Raw genomic sequence first — 17,824 nt, 5'->3', positions numbered from 1 at the left:
TTTTTATATTTTTTTACAACGACAAGTCTGGCATTTTGTGTTTGTTTTTGGGCTTCAGTAATCGATCTGATAAATTATTTTGATGTTGATTTGGAGTTGGAACTCATAATTTTCATATTCTTGGTTTGTATATTCTTCAACATCGTTCCTTTACAAATCTTGACCTTCCGATTCTGAGGCTGATCTGTTTGAAAGCTGTAGCACGCTTGTGCACTAGCCGGAATCATTTGAGCCGAACTTTCTTTAGCTGTGAGCTTATCTCCTTCATTCACAACTACATGTGCATTATCGTCTGTTATCGGACGAATCACAGCATCAAAGGAAGGGAGGACAGAGGTTGGCACACTCTCTTGTTTATCGACGTCTGGGTGGCAATATGTTGGTTAGACATACCAGTTTTAGTACGTCCTTTTAATGCCATTAACTCCTCGGTCAAATTTAGAAGTCCAATCTGTGATTTGTTTGATTTGAATCGCTTGATGTAACTCTTACCTTGACTCATCAGGAGCGGAATGCCTTCTCAGCCAGTGGATCTGTTACTTGGGCACTTTTAGGATTCTTTTTCTGTGTTTGTTTTGTGGAGCTCTCCCTCCTGTATTCTACAACGGCGCGTTGATATGAAGAACTTTTAACTTGGAAGGCTGTGGTGTTCAATAGACTCTTGTCTTTACAATGTCCTTGCTTTTCTAGAGTTGTCTTGGGTAGGTATTTGGTGAAAATATTATAGTTCGCTGGATTTTGAATAGTCCCTACATTGGAGAAATCTCTTTCTAATATTTTCTTGCAAGTTCTTGGATTTCGGAAAGGTTAATGGCTGCGTAATGGCTGCGGCATTGCTCGGAATGAAGAAACGTTTAACAAATGTAAGTTCGTTTATACAGAGTAATTGCAGCCTTCAGGGAAGAGCGCTGTAAGAACTAAGCAGTGAAAACTTGAAGAAACTTCAGGTACGTACCTTATTTAAACTTATTCTTTCTTATTTCTATTAAGTTTGTTTGTTAATGAAATACCTTTGTTTGCAGGTTTTCGGAAAGCTGTAGAAGAAATACCTTCGGAAGGTGCAGAGTCTGCTGAGGAAACTTCTGAATGAAGGTACCGCGAACGAAGACTGCTGCGAAGAAGATGCTGCGGCTGTGAGGGAACTTCTGACAGTAGATGCTGTGGCTACGAACAGTAACAGCTGACTGAAGAAACGCTTTGGTTCGGTAAGTCTTTTCAAATACTATGGAATTCTGTTTTTTTTTCTGTGTAAACTAATGTCTCTGTTTTTTCTCCTGTGACCGGTTCAGTGAGGAGAGACGCTGGTAGCGTTACCCGCTGTCAGCGGAGCAGACGAGTAGCAGACACGAAGCGAGCGCTCCAGCGGAGGCGGGGCTTAAGGAGCTCCCTCTGCAATTGGTATAGAATGTGCTGTAAGCTTATCAATGGACCTAGCGGCGGCCATGTTTAGTGTATGAAAACCACTGTAAGCACTATGAGAGCCTATGGATGCAATGCTATGTATCGTACAAATGCCATTTGTGCCAGTCTTGTACCCACTGTTGACCTGCTGATTGATGTGATGTCCCTTGCTTCTCCTGTATGCCTGAAGGGGAACTGTGCTCATTTACTGGGATCATGACACTTGCTGTGTCAATTTATGGTCCAAGGTTTCAAACAAGTGCCCCAAACTGGTTAAAGCCATGTTAATTGCCGTCAAGGTTATTTCAAGCAAGGGTGGTGGTTTGGTGTCATCTTTATATTTTGATGATGCAGATGGACGCCTTGGAGTCGTAGAGACGAATTTGATAAGTCGCGGGTGTCCCGATCAAAAATGGACAGTGAGCGTGAGAAGTTCTGAATGTTGCCGGACTCTAACTAACTTGCTTGCAATTAAATCTCAGGGATGGGGGGGGGGTGGGTTGAGTCTGTGGGAGTAGGAGGGCTGAGAGCCAGTGGCCTTGAAAAGTTCACATGTCCATCTGGTATGATGGACTGAAGGATCCATTTCTTCTCCAGCATTGGATCTTTCATAGATTCAGATGCCTGAATATTCCCCGTCGTCAGACCGGGAATCCTCAGTGATAAAATAATTATTTAAATTTTTATTTTTAATATACATGCATTGACATTGCTACGTAGAAATGCATTAACATAGTCCATTATGGCCTATGAGCCATTCCATTGTGTAGTCCCTCCACCTCACTTTGGTCCTTTATGACCCCAACCAATGAGGTGGCAGGGCTTAAGCCCCGCCCCAGTCAGCCATCTTCAGATTTTTCACCGCAGTCTAATTGACACAGGGAAGCCTCAAGCTCTCTGAGCTTTTTCGATTTTTACTTATATTTCTACAGTAGTTTATATTTTTATATTTCTACCACATTCCCTTGGATAGGGGCTATCTCCACTGGTTTGTGGGGTTTTCAAAAAACGTTATTTTGACCCAGAAACCGTCGAGTGAACTTTTTCTTCAGATGGCTGAACTTCAGGATACCAAGAAGCCTTCCCTATTCAGGGATTGCACGAGGTGCAGGAGAAAGGTGGTTTACATGAAAGACCCCCATGATCACTGCATATACTGACTATATCCTCATGACATCCCAAAATGTCACATTTGCAAGTCAAGACCCTGCAAGACAGACATAGGTGTCATAAATCACCAAAGTATCAACTGAAAAGGATACAGTAACCAAAAAAGGATACAATTTGGTAGGGCTTTTCCGGATCCTATCTTCACACGACTCGATTGAAGGCAGGTCAAATTAGACCTTCCAAATGATACAACTCTCTGACTGAATAAAACAGGCAAAGAGATGGATCACTGGAAAGGGCGTGGGAATTGTACAGGAAGTATGCCTAAAATAGATAAGTATCATAAGACACTGTCCCAAATTAAATACTAAGAAACACAGAATTGGGATTAATTCAGACACTGACCTTAAGGCTAAACTGAAGAATTCCAGGACAATATCTTGAAGAGTCCCAAGAGTTGAACAAACGACAAAGGAAGGGAAGATTAGTAAGGGAGACTTATCCCGAACGGCACGAGGCTCTCGCTAGATACCGGGTTGGTGCACCACAGGGTAGCGTCCAATGTACTGTGCACATTCACCTTCCAATAGTTCATGAAATACTTCCTTTCCCACAAAGAACAAAATAAGAATCTCACCTGTTGACTGTCACAGGTACCAAAAGTTCGAAGTAGTTCAGAAAAACACATGCAGGATTGCACGCGACAGCATACACGCAGCCAAGCCAGCCGTGCCTGTAGACAGCGTTTCCGCGTGAAGAATTAGACACGCGAACAGGATTCACGCAGCCCTGGTCAGCCGCACTAGCAGACAGTGTCCGCGTGGAGATTTGGCACGCGAACTGGATTCACGCAGCTCAGGACAGCCGCGCTTGCAGACAGCGTCCGCGTGGAGATTTGGCACGTGAACAGGATTCACGCAGCTCAGGACAGCCACGCTTGCAGACAGCGTCCGCGTGGAGATTTGGCACGCAAACTGGATTCACGCAGCTCTGGACAGCCACGCTTGCAGACAGCGTCCGCGTGGAGATTTGGCACGCAAACTGGATTCACGCAGCTCTGGACAGCCGTGCTCGCAGACAGCCTACACGTGGAGATTTTGGCACGCGAACTGGATTCACGCAGCTCAGGACAGCCGTGCTTGCAGACAGCGTCCGCGTGGAGATTTGGCACGCGAACAGGATTCACGCAGCTCAGGACAGCCGCACTTGCAGACAGCGTCCGCGTGGAGATTTGGCACGCGAACAGGATTCACGCAGCTCAGGACAGCCGCACTTGCAGACAGCGTCCGCGTGGAGATTTGGCACGCAAACAGGATACACGCGACCAGGAATTAGCGTGTGGAGGAAAACAAGCTCAAATTGGGCCAAAGAAGTTTGCTGAAAGGAATGCGAGAAAGCAGGTCCGGAGTTGAGCTACAAACGCCAAAATTGACTTAATCAGAAGCAGCGAATGGAGTTTCCACGCTGCTTATGTACGCACTGCCGTGATACACGTGACGGTCCTAAGTCATGTGAAAATTAACGACGTGAAAAATGCAGACGTCGTTTTCCGGGCAATGTATCGAATAACCTCCATTTTGAGTAAAAAGGTTTACTGGTTCTGTGGGCGTAACTCATCTTGTATGGAGAAGTTGTTCCTGGTCCAGGGGTATGTCCGGCAGGCATGACAATAGAAGACTTCTTCTGCATTTGGAAGCCAAAGGACTTTCTTCTGACGAGGAATCTGCGAAGACAGCCCCTGTTCACTCTAGCAAATAATCTGAGAGGCAAACTTCTAAAAAAAGGGCCTCTTTAGTGGAAAGGTGTTCCTCTCCCACGCTCAAGAGTAAGAGGAAGCTGGAAATTATACCTTTCCTACCTCCCCTGGACTCTACAAGCCATAAAATGAAGCATTCTATGGCAAAAACTACCTCCAAAGGTAAGGAGGAGTTTGCAAAAAACCGTAGTGGGGGGCAGTCGTCCACGGAGAAGCCGTCTACGAGCGGCAGTAAAGATAGAGGCCCGTCGTCCACCAAGCCGTCGACGAAACCCTCATCGACAACCACCACGTGACAAACCGCATCGTCCACGACTAAGTCCTTGTCAGCGAGTTTATCATCCACAAAGCAATCGTTGACAGAGGAAGCTCAGCACTCGTCCACGAGGCACTCGTCGACGGATAAGGGCAAGCTACCATCCACAAAATCTTCATCCACGGCTCCTTCGACGGCACCGCGAGCGTCTTTACCGACAGAAGAATTAGGGCCCAAAACGCCCCTCGCTGACGCCACTGTTACGCCATCCAATGAAGACAGTCTTCCTGAGTCTATGGAAGCACCGCCTCAGTTTGTAGATGCTCTTGAACCACAGGGAACACAATTATCTCCCTTAGGAGAAATGCCAGAGCTACCTGATGTCATTTACAGGAGGAGTTTTCAGACATTGAGTTTATTGAAGAACAGCATTGTCTTGCACCTAAGGAACACAGCCCTCCTTGGCAACCTACTACAGAGGTGCCTGCTGATCCTTATGACCCTGTACTCATGTTATCAATGCAAAGGATCATTGAGGAGTTCAACAGATGTCAAAATGAAAAGAGCAAGTCCGCTGTACCGAGGGAGCAAAACCTCCTGCAGAGGGATTTTTCACCTCGACAAAGCACGCCAAGACATTCGCCTTCCAGGAGTAGACCACAGAAAAGAGTGCGTTCACAGGAGCCACCGTGCAGGTCTAGGAGCAGGACACTCAGTGCTTCACCGACAAGGGTCCCTTCTCCAGCATCGTCACATGGGACAAAATCTCCAGGTAGAGATCCAACGATTGTACCATCTTCTGTTTCGGTCTCAGACTGGCAGGAAGATCTTTTCAGAGAATTTTCTGAACCGGAAGAAGGCGAGATCACGCAAGAGCCGGATACTAGCGAATGGGACGATTACATTGTTGAAAAGCCCAGAAAGAAAGATTCTCCAGGTGGCTCTTCACCGCCGGATGATCTAGTATCTTTTCATACTATCATCTGCAAAGCTGTTACAGGTCACATTGGAGAAGAAGAAGTCTGTGCTTTGAGCACAGGGACAAACGTAGGAGAACTGTTACTACCATTCCTCTCCTCGACACCATTTGGGAGTCTGGATCCAAGATATTGGCCACACCTTTATCCACTCCGGCTCTAAGAAAAAATACAAGGCTCCTGAGTCTGCACCTCTTTGTCTACGAGGTCATACCAAACCAGACTCGGTCATCACATTAGCAGCTAGGAAAAAGTTGACCAATCCAGCATCACCTCTATCAGCCCTACCGGACAAGGACGGTCTGTCATGGTGCAGGCACCCAAACCCCTGAAACTGGTGGGGCCATCCTGGACTTTGGCCCCCTTGGGGGCTTATCAGGCCCCAGCCAGGCTCACCTGGACTCAATCCTGGCGCCGGGCTCATGGAGGTGTTAGTTACATGGTCCATTAACTTGGCTCTGAGAGGCTGAGCCATTCAGTTCAGAGTGTGGCCTGGAACTACTTTACCTGAGAGAAGGGATACAGAGAAGAGGACTATTTTCTTGGAACTACTTGCAAGGCTATTTAAACCGCACCCAACAATCTGAACACGCTTTGTGTTATTCTGCACTCTTGCAGCGTAACGCTCACTGTGTCAGATCAGTTCTTGCGTCCTTCTGCCACGCCGTCCAGAGTCTTCCATCCATCGGCACCTGCGAACAGAGAATAACAGGAGTTATTTAAGCATCGAAGGCATTACCTGCAGTGCATCCAGATCTCATCTCCTGCCTTCTCACGGACCGTCTTATCTGCAGAACAGAACGCAAAGCACCCTCTCGGGTAGCTGCTCACCTGATCGGCCCGCTCTAGGAACTTCATCGGACAGTTCTTCACTCAGCAGCGTGCCGCAGCTTGACACCGCTACACGGATCTTCTATTCTTCTTCCTGGATTTGCGCCGTACCTGCTGAACAGAAAAAGAAAAAAGGGTTAGTCGCACGTAGCAAAGGAAGGCTACAGAGGCGAACATTTGCGCGCCCAGCACAGCGCAATACTTACCGGCAGGAATCCTGAGCATCATTGTCAGGAGGGTCATCCATCATCCGAAGGTCGCTTAACGCTGCACCTGTAAGACAATAACGTACATTAGTTATCTTGAACAGAAAGACTTAAAGGCAGTCATTCCAAGCAGTTATTGGAATAGAGACTTACCTGCTTACTCCCGGTCCTTCTACTTCAGCAACTTCCTTCGGATCAGTGACGTAACTCGATCCAGGAAAGACTCTGAACCGCGCCTCTGCCAGAGTGTGCAGGACGGAAAGCTCACCCATTAAAAAACAGAGGTGAGCCAGAAGAAGTGAAGGATAGACCGGAAAGGAGGTGAAATCACTGACCAGCTCCCTTCGGTAGCTAATATCTTCTTTCGACTTGCAGGCTAACATCTCCTGAAGCAAGGACTAAGCGGAGACGCAAGCTAGCATCACCAGCTAAGCAGAGCAGCATCAGGACAGACAACACCCTACGCACACGAGCACGCCCCCATGGAGATCAGGTGAGTGTGACATGGTCGCAAACTAGAGGCTATGGGCAGGAAAGTGTCCGCATCAGCATCGCTTACCATTAGAGCGGGCAATGCGCTGGCCATGACGGCGAGATTTGACCGCGAGCTTTGGCTCCGCATGTCCAAGCTGGCCAAACTGCTACCTGTAGAACTCCAGGAAGAAGCCAAGTCGATTATCGCCGATGGGGAAGCAGCGTCGGATCACGTGATTGACGCAGCAGTTGATGTGGCTGAGTCAGGTTTCAGGCAGATGGCCCACGGCACAGTGCTGAGAAGACAGGCCTGGATGAAGGTTACCAATTCCAGGCCTGAGGTCCAAACTCGGATATTGGACATGCCCGCGAGGGACACACCTTAGAATTTCTAGCCCAGCCCCCGTCCCCGCTCCATGCAAGTTGCACATGTTAAAGCAAGTCATGTCTGAAATCCAAAAACTGCTGCATAAAACAGCAATAGAGCCAATACCTTACTCTCTATGGGGGAAGGGTTTCTACTCCTGTTTCTTCCTCATCAAAAAGAAGAATGGTCAATGGCGACCCATCTTGGACCTGAGAGCGCTGAACAAATATATCAAACACATCAAATTCAAGATGATAACTTTGCAAGGAGTGCTCCCTTGGCTAAAAATGCACTATTTCTTAGCCACTCTAGACTTGGAGGATGCATACGTCCACGTACCAATTCACTCAGCACACAGAAAATTCCTCAGGTTCATTGTAGGTGATCTTCATTTTCAATTTTGAGTGTCCCTGTTCGGTCTGAGATCAGCACCAAGAGTGTTTACAAAATGCCTGGCACCAGTATCTGCAAAACTCAGGAGGACAGGAACAGAAGTCTTTCCATATCTGGACGACTGGTTGATAAGAGCAAGTTCCGCCTCAAGCGCACGCTTGGCAGTTGCAAAGACAACAAATCTCCTAAGAGGGTTAGGTTTCTCCATAAACAACACAAAGTCCTGCCCAGTTCCCAGCAAGACAGTTTCTTTCCTGGGAGCCGAACTCGATACCAACATTCCCAGGGTGAGACCGTCGGCAGAAAGAGCAGCAGCAATTCTCTGCTTGACCTCGTGGTTCTTAGTGAGAGAGACATCGGAGCGCTCTTACAAATCCATCCTGGGCATGATGTCCTCATGTATATTCCTCATACCAAATTGCAGGCTTCGCATGAGGCCTGTCCAGGAGGCCCTGGACCACCAATGGAAACAAGCTCTCGGCTCTTGGGAGGACATGGTCCAGATTCCAACGACTCTGCACAAGACTCTTCGATGGTGGAACGCTCCACAGAACCTGTTACAAGGGATGCCGTTTCAGGCACCAACGTCAACCCTTTTCTTGAGGACGGACGCATCTCTTTCGGGCTGGGGCACTCCTTGCGGACCTACAACGCAAGGCTCTTGGTCAGCCTAGGAGTCCCAACTCTGCATCAATGTGTTGGAACTCCGGGCCATGCGGTGGGCACTGAAAGCTTTCCTTCCGGTAGTAGCAGGGCAGGTACTCGCTGTCCAGACAGACAACACAACCGCCATGCACTACACAAACAAGGAGTCACAAGGTCAGAGATCTTACCTCAAGAAGCTCAACTACTATGGGCATGGGCCTTGCATCACGGAGTCCAAATCAAAGCGGAACACCTGGGAGTGAACAATGTCCTAGCGGACAAACTGAGCAGGGACTACACGTCGTCTCACGAGTGTGAGCTGGACGAGGAGGAAGCCCAACGGATCTTCGCCTTATGGGGCCATCCACATCTCGATCTCTTTGCCAACAGGGCCAACAAGAAATGCAGCATGTTCGCCTCCAGGTTCCCAGAGAGTCAGTCAGTAGGAGACGCTTTCTCGGTGGATTGGACGGGGAAATTCCTATATGCCTTTTCCCCCCCTTTCACCTCATTTCCAGGATACTACGCAGACTGAAAGACCAGAAGTGTTCTATGATCCGAATTGCACCGGACTGGGCACGGCAGGTCTGGAACTCGACCCTACAGGACCTATCCCGATTGGCCCTCGATTCGCCTCAAAACACATCAATATCTATTGACCGTGTTATTTTAAGACCACACCCAAAGTTCCTTCCGAAGGTAGTATCGGAAAGGACGCTCACAGAACACATTGTCCTGCCAACTTTCTTCTAGAATCGTTCTTCGGAAGCAGAACGAACGTTGCATTCTCTGGACACAGCAAGAGTATTAAAGTTTTATTTGCAAAGAACTAGGGAGTTCCTTTCTTCAAATAGACTGTTCATTGCTTTTTCTGGCCACACAAAGGGTCAGCATATTTCCACACAAGGTCTGGCGCGCTGGGTTTCTTCTTGCATCACCCACAGCCATCAAACGAAAGGCGACTCCCCTCCCAAACCACCCTCGGCGTACTCCACCAGAGGGAGAGCGGCGTCAACAGCGTTCCACGCAGGGGTGGCCTTGAAGGACATGTGCAGAGCCACCAGATGGAGCACTCTGCACACGTTCGCTAAACACTAGTGCCTGGCTGAAGATACTAACAAAGAAACTGCAGTTGGACAGGCAGTGCTCCGCCACCTCTTTGCATAAGGTAGGACCAGCCGCCCTTTCCCACCTTTCCCTGAGTATGTAACCGTTGTGTTGCTGCATGGTAAAGGTTAGATCAGAAATATGTTTTCTGTATTTATGCATATATGTATATGATGGTGACATGTTTTTAACTGCTTGGTATTCTATTCAAGCATCTGAATCTATGAAAGATCCAATGCTGGGGAAGTCTTAGTTAGTTACCTGTTACTGTATTTCTCCAGCATTGGTATCTTTCATAGATTTACTTGCGCCCACCAGCCTACCCCCGAGAGGCTGCTCCTACGCTCCTCTTCCATCATACTGTAATTCCTGCATTTCAAAATCTGAAGATGGCTGACTGGGGTGGAGCTTAAGCCCTGCCACCTCATTGGTTCGGTCATAAAGGACCAAAGTGAGGTGGAGTGACTACACAATCAAATGGCTCATAGACCATAATGGACTATGTACATGCATTTCTATGTAGCAATGTCAATGCATGTATATTAAAAAAAAATGTTTTAATAATTATTTTATCACAGAGGATTCCCGGTCTAACGACGGGGAATATTCAAGCATCTGAATCTATGAAAGATACCAATGCTAGAGAAATACAGTTACAGGTAAGTAACTAAGACTTTCAGGTCGTTTAGCCTCGACCTCCCTTGTCCTCGTGGCTATCACTGAACTGGTTATGCCCATTTTGTTTCTTAGACTCTGTGCAGCACTGTACTCATAACATTCACTTGGATTGATTTGTCGCCGGCAATCATTGTGTCCTTCGATCGTACAGTCAATTATCATTACTTTTTCGCTACAGTCTTTTACCGGCTCTGCATTAAGGTAGTCTGTTGTTTTTGTGAGAGGGAGCAGGTTGCGAACTAAGTTTGCCTAGGCTGCGTATAACACAAAACCCTCTAATATCTGCCACCCCCTGATTTTCTTTGTTTATCGGGGTCAATGTGATGGCTTTTTTTGAAACGGCCTCACTGAGTGTCGGCTGGGGCGGTGAGTGGTCTTAGTGTGGGAAGTACTATCTGGCATATTTGTTTTTAAAGTGTATGGCGTGATAAACATTCGCTCAAAGAGTGCCACAGTCTAAAGTTGTTGATTACTATAAAACTGCGCTTTTATTGAACGTATCGCACTGCTAATAATCTGGAATTAAGTACGTGTGAGTTGCGGTACCCGTGATATCACGGGACAATTATATATGGAATACGTGCATACTTATTCACCGCCACTAGTCAGTACTTGGCTTACCACAATGTGTTAACAATTTCAATCGGATGCTACCATAATTGCAATTCAGTGTTGACTTACTGAAACCAAGTATGTTTTGATACCTCTCAGCATCAGTGACTGTTTAGCTGAGAGTCTCCCCCGCCGCCCCCAGCCACCCCTAGACAGCCACAGGCAGCCCTTACAAACAGCGCTTCACAAGAAGCGTGCACGCATGAAGTGCATATTTTTTTGTATAAATTAATTCTGGGCAATATGGGAGGAGACACCAGGACTTGGAAGAAAATCCAAAGAGTCTCTTTGAGTAAACAAAAGTTGCAATTAGCCAGAAAGTCAGTTGCAGTGCAACTGCAGCGTTTCTTTAGGCTTAGCGAAGTCATACCAGTTGTTCACGGGTCGCTGGGGTTGTTGAGCAGCAGGCAAACAGACAGGTGTAGCAGGAGCAGAAAAGACAGCGTCTCTAGCCGCAGCCAGCCCTTACAAACAGTGCTTTCAGCGCTCTACTTTGTACCCTTTGTGTGCCAATAAGGTAGGTAACCGGCATGATCCCAGTAAGTGAGCACAGTTCCCATTCAGGCATGCAGGAGAAGCAAGGTACATGACATCAGTCAGCAGGTCCAAAGTGGATACAAGCTTGGCAAACAAAGCATTTGTACCATTCATAGCATAGGCTCCCATAGTCTCTCATAGTGCTTACAGTGGTTTCATACACTAGACATGGCCGCCACCAGACCCATTGATAACTTACAGCACGCTCTATAACTATTGCAGATGGAGCTACTTAAGCCCCGCCTCTGCCGGTGCCATCGATTCGCATCTGCTCTGTGTCTTCTCCGCTGACAGCGGGTAACGCTACCGGCGTCTCTCCTCACAGAACCTGTCGAAGGAAAAATCAGAGACATTAGTTTTCATAGAAAAAACTACAGAATTCCAAAGTTATTGAAAAGACTTACCAAACCAAGGTTATCTCCGAAGTAGTTTTTTAGTCAGCTGTGTTTGTTCGTAGCTGCAGCATCTTCTGTCAGAAGTTCTCTCTCAGCCGCGGCATCGTCAAGCAGCATTCATTGTTCGCAGTCGCAGTACCTTCATTCAGAAGTTTCCTCAGCAGCCACTACATTTTTCCTCCGCTTTCCAAAAACCTGCAGACAAATAAGGTATTTAATTAACGAACAAACTTAATAGCAAATAAGAAAGAAGAAGTTTAAATAAGTTTACAGATCTCGCCAATGTAGGGACTATTCCAAATCTAAAAGACTACAGTATTTTCTACAGATACTTACCGAAGACAAATTCTGGAAAAGTAAAGACATTATAAAGGCAAGAGTATTGAACACCTCAGCCTTCCAAATTTAAGTTTTTTCATTCCAATGCGCCCCTGTAGAATAACAGGATGGAGAGCTCCACCAAACACCAAACCAAACCTAAATGCAGGTGAGAAGGGAGGGATTACCAAAAGCACACAGTTATACAGTAACATCTCAGAAATCAGGTATTATAGCAGTTATATTGTTGTATTTGTTGTTTATACAGAAAAGGAATCCTAAAAGTGCCCAAGTAACAGTTCCACAGGCTGAGAAGGCATTACGCGCCCGAGGAGTCCAGGTAAGTGTTACAGTAACTGAATGGTATCCTTCCTACACATTTCTTCCCCCTCACTGCATATTAATAGATCATTGACGTAAATTATTGTACTTTGCACTGCAAGGTTGCCAAGGTCTTCGTGCAATATTCTGTTGAAAATACTTGGGCTTTCACAATACCCCTGGGGCAATCTGCAATGTTCGTATCTTCTCGTACCTAGTATGAATGCTGTAAAATATTGTGAATCTGCATCAAGGGGTACTGAGAAAAAAGCATTTTTCAAATCCACAACAGTGAAATGTGTTGCCTTTTTTGGAATACTGCACAAGATGGATGCTGGGTTTGGAACCAGAGGAAATTCCTTTTGGACAATGTTATTAAGTGGGCAAAGGTCCTGTACCATCCTCCACGACCCCCCTTTAGCTTTTTTTATTGGATAAATTGCAGTATTACATAGGGAGTTGGAGGGGACAATAATGCCTTGTTAGAATAATGCATGTATTGTTTCACGTATTCCTTCCTCTTCTTCCCTGGACAAAGAGTATTGTTTTACTCTGGGCAGCACTGCTCCTGGCTTTATTTTTATCCTTATGGGGTGGGGGAGGTGTCACTTCTTTTAATAACCCTAAATCATTGGGATTGGTGGTCCATAAATTTGGTGGTACCCGCTGCAGGTCTGTATTGCTAAATGGCAGTGGTGCACTGACAACGGCCATGAGGGGGTTTGTGACCTGTCTGTTTTGTATCATTATATCACAGGACATGCATATTTACATGATTATTTCTCCATCCTGGTCATTGTCAGTGAGCAACTCTTCATCTGTCAATTCACGCAAAGCTTTATTTGGATCTATGCATAACAGTTCGCCATTCACACCTGTGCGTGTCCAGTCCAATTGCGACAATACGTTCTGCCGACACCTGCACTCCCTGCAAGTCTAGTGAGAGTAATATGTTTGGTGTTGCTACTAAGCAGAAAACAAAATCAGAAGGTACTCTCCACTCTTTCTGTGTTATTTCTGGCACTACTCTTACCAATACCTGTATGCCATATCGGCATTGGTGGGAATTCCTTGTACTGCTGTTCCATTTGCTATTGTTTGTATTATTAACATTGCTGGTAGGGGGCACTTGCCAGGTGTTGAACATACCACGCCCCTCTCTGTGAATGCAATGGTCATATTGAGTTTACTGAGGAGATCCCTTCCCAATAAATTTAGATGTGAGTCTTCATGGTACAGTAGGGGTGCTCTCACTGTTCTACATTCTATCTTTACATCCAAATATTTAATATAAGGAACCGTGACCAGAGAATCTCTGCGTCTCGAGATTTTTTCCAGATAGCGGAAACTTCCCTTCACTTAGACTTGATTTCTCCGCCCCTGAGTCCACCATAAAGATGAACTGTTTGTTTCCGATCTCTGCTCCACCAGTGGTTCCTCGTCTGGGCATAAGGTAGTTGATAGGACTGGGCACGCAAGGGCTCTCTGTGGGCTGTCCTAATCTGGATGAGTGTCTCTTCCGGGGCATGAGAGAGCATTGTCGCCGAGCACACACGCTCCCCGAAACAGTGCTGGTGCACCATTTGCAGTGGTAATGAAGGGGTTGTCATGCGTGTGTGTCATCTGGTTCTGAGGTGTGAGACATGTTTGCATGTTTTGCGGTGGCTGTTGGGGTGCGTTGAGTCCTGAGGTGTATCTGTTATCATTTTGTTCATCCTGTGCATATCATCCCATAGGCAATCCATAAGGACTCCCTCGGTGCGGGTGCCCATATTGGTATCTCTGATTGTCCTGATATTTAGCCATTGGACGGGTACGACATTCCTTCGCGAAGTGGCCCCACCTTCCAAACGGCCAACATGCACCCTGTACCCCCTCCCCCCCCTCTGTCTTTCTCCATATCCTCCTCCACACTGCCCTCGGTACCCACCTCTCACCTCTTCCTCGTGCGGGCCTTCCTTGCCACTGGGGTCCTGTGTGCTGCTCCTCTCCACTCCATTGCCCCTGACTATTGTCTGCCCATGTAGATGCCATTCTAACCTGTAATGTTACTGTTCCCTCCCCCTCTTCTCCCTTCCCGCTTTTAACGCTGCAACCTTCACTAATTTGCTCTGCACCAGCTTTGCTTCACCTGCTAATCTTCTTTGTGCTATTTTCTTTTTCTCGTTCCTTGATCCTCCTACAGTGGTGTACCTTGATCCTCTGAATTCTGGCCACACAAGGGATACATACTCAAAAGCATACAGGGGACAAATGAGTAATGAAATCAACACACATAGGGGAGTCCCCCAAATGAACCATTCAACAATTGATTTAATGTCCCAGTTTTAGCTCACACTGGGTCCCATTCCATAGGCTATTTAAATCACCACACAGAATGTTACACACAGTGCTACGTATTTGTCATTTTATATAAAATGTTTATAATTTATTTCATAGGCCATTGGTCCTATGTTGACAAAATAAAACAAACCACATACAAATATATGTCAATATGAAAGATGCATATATACACCTAATAGCATTTATGTGATTTAATCATAAAACCAAGGGTGACCCTGAAAACATTCTATGATCAGGAGGAGAGTGGGCACAAACACTATCTTCCTGGCCCTATCTGGCTAATAAGTCACAGATATCCTCCATGGAGCAGTGTTACCTATTTCATGTTGTAAAATTGATTATACATGGCAAAATAAATTATGCATGACCGAAAAAACACAATCTGTAATGTTACTGTTCCCTCCCCCTCTTCTCCCTTCCCGCTTTTAACGCTGCAACCTTCACTAATTTGCTCTGCACCAGCTTTGCTTCACCTGCTAATCTTCTTTGTGCTATTTTCTTTTTCTCGTTCTTTGATCCTCCTACAGTGGTGTACCTTGATCCTCTGAATTTCTGGCCATCCCTTGGCTTCTATCCCAGGAATGTTATCAAGGGCCTTCTGCACCCCCTTCGGGAGGCCTTTTTTGATTATGAAATAGAACAGGGAGGTGGATTGGACCCATGCTGTACCCGGCTCCGACCGCCACATATCCTGCATCCGGAGAATGAACTGCGGAGCCCCTTTATCGTCACCAATAGTGCATTGCATAACCAAATGTAAATCTGGGGTATCAGGGAAGGTCCTTCGCAGTGCATCCCATACTTGTGCTCTTACGTTATTAAAAGACGCACTGTCATGTCGATCATTACCCATTGTCACAGCCGGGAACCCCGCCTTCACGCACACCTCGTCTGCTTGGTCAACCACTGCCGATACCAGGGGGCTTTTAATATCCCCAATTGCTAGGGGGGACCCCTGCTGTGTTTTTCTCAAATGCGTATATCCATTTTCCTGGCACCCCTGAGAGTGGAGGGAGTGCTTTAGTAAATTGGTTTTGTCCATCAGCGCCCAAGGGACGTAATGGGCACGCCCTTCCCCCTTGTGAATGAGTGGCATTTGCAATTTTGACCTTACTTTTCCTTTACTTACCTTTACTCTGTTCTTTTTTGCTATTGTCATTCGCCCTAGTCTATTGCGAAGCCTTTCATCCCACACTTCTTCTCCTGCTTCTGTCACCTGTGGAGTTGCCCACTTTATCTGTTGTTCCTCCTGCTACAACTCCTCTAACTCGTCAAAGTCGCTCCAACATTCCCCTGCCCCATCTGATGCTTCCGTGTCATATCCCACACTCATTGTTTCTCCTTCTCGTTCGACCCGGACCTTTCTGATTGGTGTACTGTCTATTCAGAACAGGAAATCTCTGGATTTCCACTCATCTCCTGGTAGTGGAGTTGAGCTTTATAATGGGGGCGGTAACTGTGGCTGCCCTCCCCCCAGGGTTGGCAATGCTGTTTCGCCTAATGTCCGCAATCGTGCTAACTCAGCCTGTGTATTCGTCATTAATACTTCCAAATCCGAGGCACCTGTGCGGTTATCTGGGACATATGGGGGAGGTGGTGCAGGTGCTGGGGTTGTTTGCGTGCTTTGTTGTGGCAAATACACTGGGTCACAATAACCTTCAGCGGGTCTTGTGAGTAGTGGGTATAATTTCTTTGGTTCTGCCCCCTCGTTCTCCTTTTCCTCTACCCCACCCTTTGGCATGGCTGCGTTTCTTGTTCTTTCTCTTTATTTGTAGGGGGTGTTTCTTCAAACATCCTCCACAAATCTAATACTTCGCATCTGTTTTGGAGCTTCTTCCCTTTATATTTGGCCATTAAATACGTTTCTACATGGTCTTTTACTACTTTATCGAAAGACCCTTCTTCTGGCCAGACCCGGGGTCGCCCCTCCCCTTTTATCCCTGTCAACCACTTTCCGTGATATTTTTTATTTTGTCGCTGTAGAGAGGGAGGTGTTTACAAATATGCGAGAGTGGCATATCTAAGCCCATGGTATTGCTATGTTTCTTTTCCCCTTAAAAGTGTGTGCATTTATGTGCTTATAGCACTCCCTTCAACCTTCAATATTTCACTTTCCGGATTGGAAACACTGGGTGCTAATGGCCATAATCTCGTGTTCCATGAGCTGGAACGGGTGGTAATGGCATCGGAACCCTTGTTAAAGGCCCTGGCTATACTCGGGTCTATTAACTCTGGCCCCAGGCTATTACCACCCGTTGCAGCCCGTGGAATGGTTGATTATGGCTAAATTCAGTTGGCTCAATCAGTCAGCTGTTATGTAATTCTGATTATTTAAGAGAACACAGTTCGTGGATTGGATATTATAAATGGTTGACCATGTATTATTATGAACGCTTTTTGTCCAATAGTCATTTGACAAGATTATTTTATGTACAGAATCTACACGGCACAGCTATAGAAGAATCATCAAATACACAACTGCACGCTCTCTACCTGCTGTACCCAGCCACTGTGCCGGTAGTATTTCCTACTAATGCTCAGAAATGTTATTTTATGCTATTTAAGCTAGTAAATAAATCATAAATAAAACTTTGCCAAAAATGCCACACTATAATAAATGTTCTCAACACACGAGGGCAATCATTGTATGCTCATGCAGTCCAAAACGTTTTCTAATTTGTCTCAGCTAGTCTAAGTGATGGGTATTAGTAGGAAGTGATACAGGAATAGCACTCTAGAATGTAGACAGACTTCAAAGTCTAGACCAATCTTTCTTTCTGGCACCTTTCATGAGCAGTGCACATAGGCCAATCCTATAATATAGGGCAACAAAGACTGACAGATCGCAGTCACATACAGACTCAGATAGTCTTGTAGAGCAATTAGGTCATGCTGAAAGCTCTAACCCTTCTGCCCACGGTGTGCCAATTTTCTGGGTCAATGTGAACCAGTTTGTTTAGTTGATACTCTATGCAGCTAGTAGTTTTAACCATGGTTTTGGCCCAATGCGCCTCAAAATCCACGAGTTGCTACATCTTAGAAAATTATGCTGGCAGGTACGTTTGTGGTAAAAAGTAAAGAAAACTAATTTGTGATT

At 46.2% G+C, this 17,824-nt stretch overlaps 1 protein-coding gene across 2 annotated transcripts in view; it reads left to right on the top strand.

The window, feature by feature from the left end:
- The window catches only part of WASF1 (WASP family member 1), a 999,902-nt gene that overhangs the window by 122,742 nt on the left and 859,336 nt on the right, over positions 1-17,824 (top strand). Inside the window, exon 2 of one of the 2 annotated variants that reach the window (XM_069607754.1) lies at positions 12,332-12,403. The exons of the other annotated variant lie outside the window; for it this stretch is intronic. The gene's annotated coding sequence lies outside the window, so the exon portion shown is untranslated. The remainder of the gene's footprint in view (positions 1-12,331; positions 12,404-17,824) is intronic. 2 annotated transcript variants of the gene reach the window in all.

The sequence above is a fragment of the Ambystoma mexicanum genome, chromosome 4q (assembly GCF_040938575.1).
Source record: "Ambystoma mexicanum isolate Mex_15411 chromosome 4q, UKY_AmexF1_1, whole genome shotgun sequence".
Lineage (NCBI taxonomy): Eukaryota > Metazoa > Chordata > Amphibia > Caudata > Ambystomatidae > Ambystoma > Ambystoma mexicanum.
Note: the sequence above shows the minus strand (reverse complement) of the source record. Positions and strands in the feature narration are given on the sequence as shown.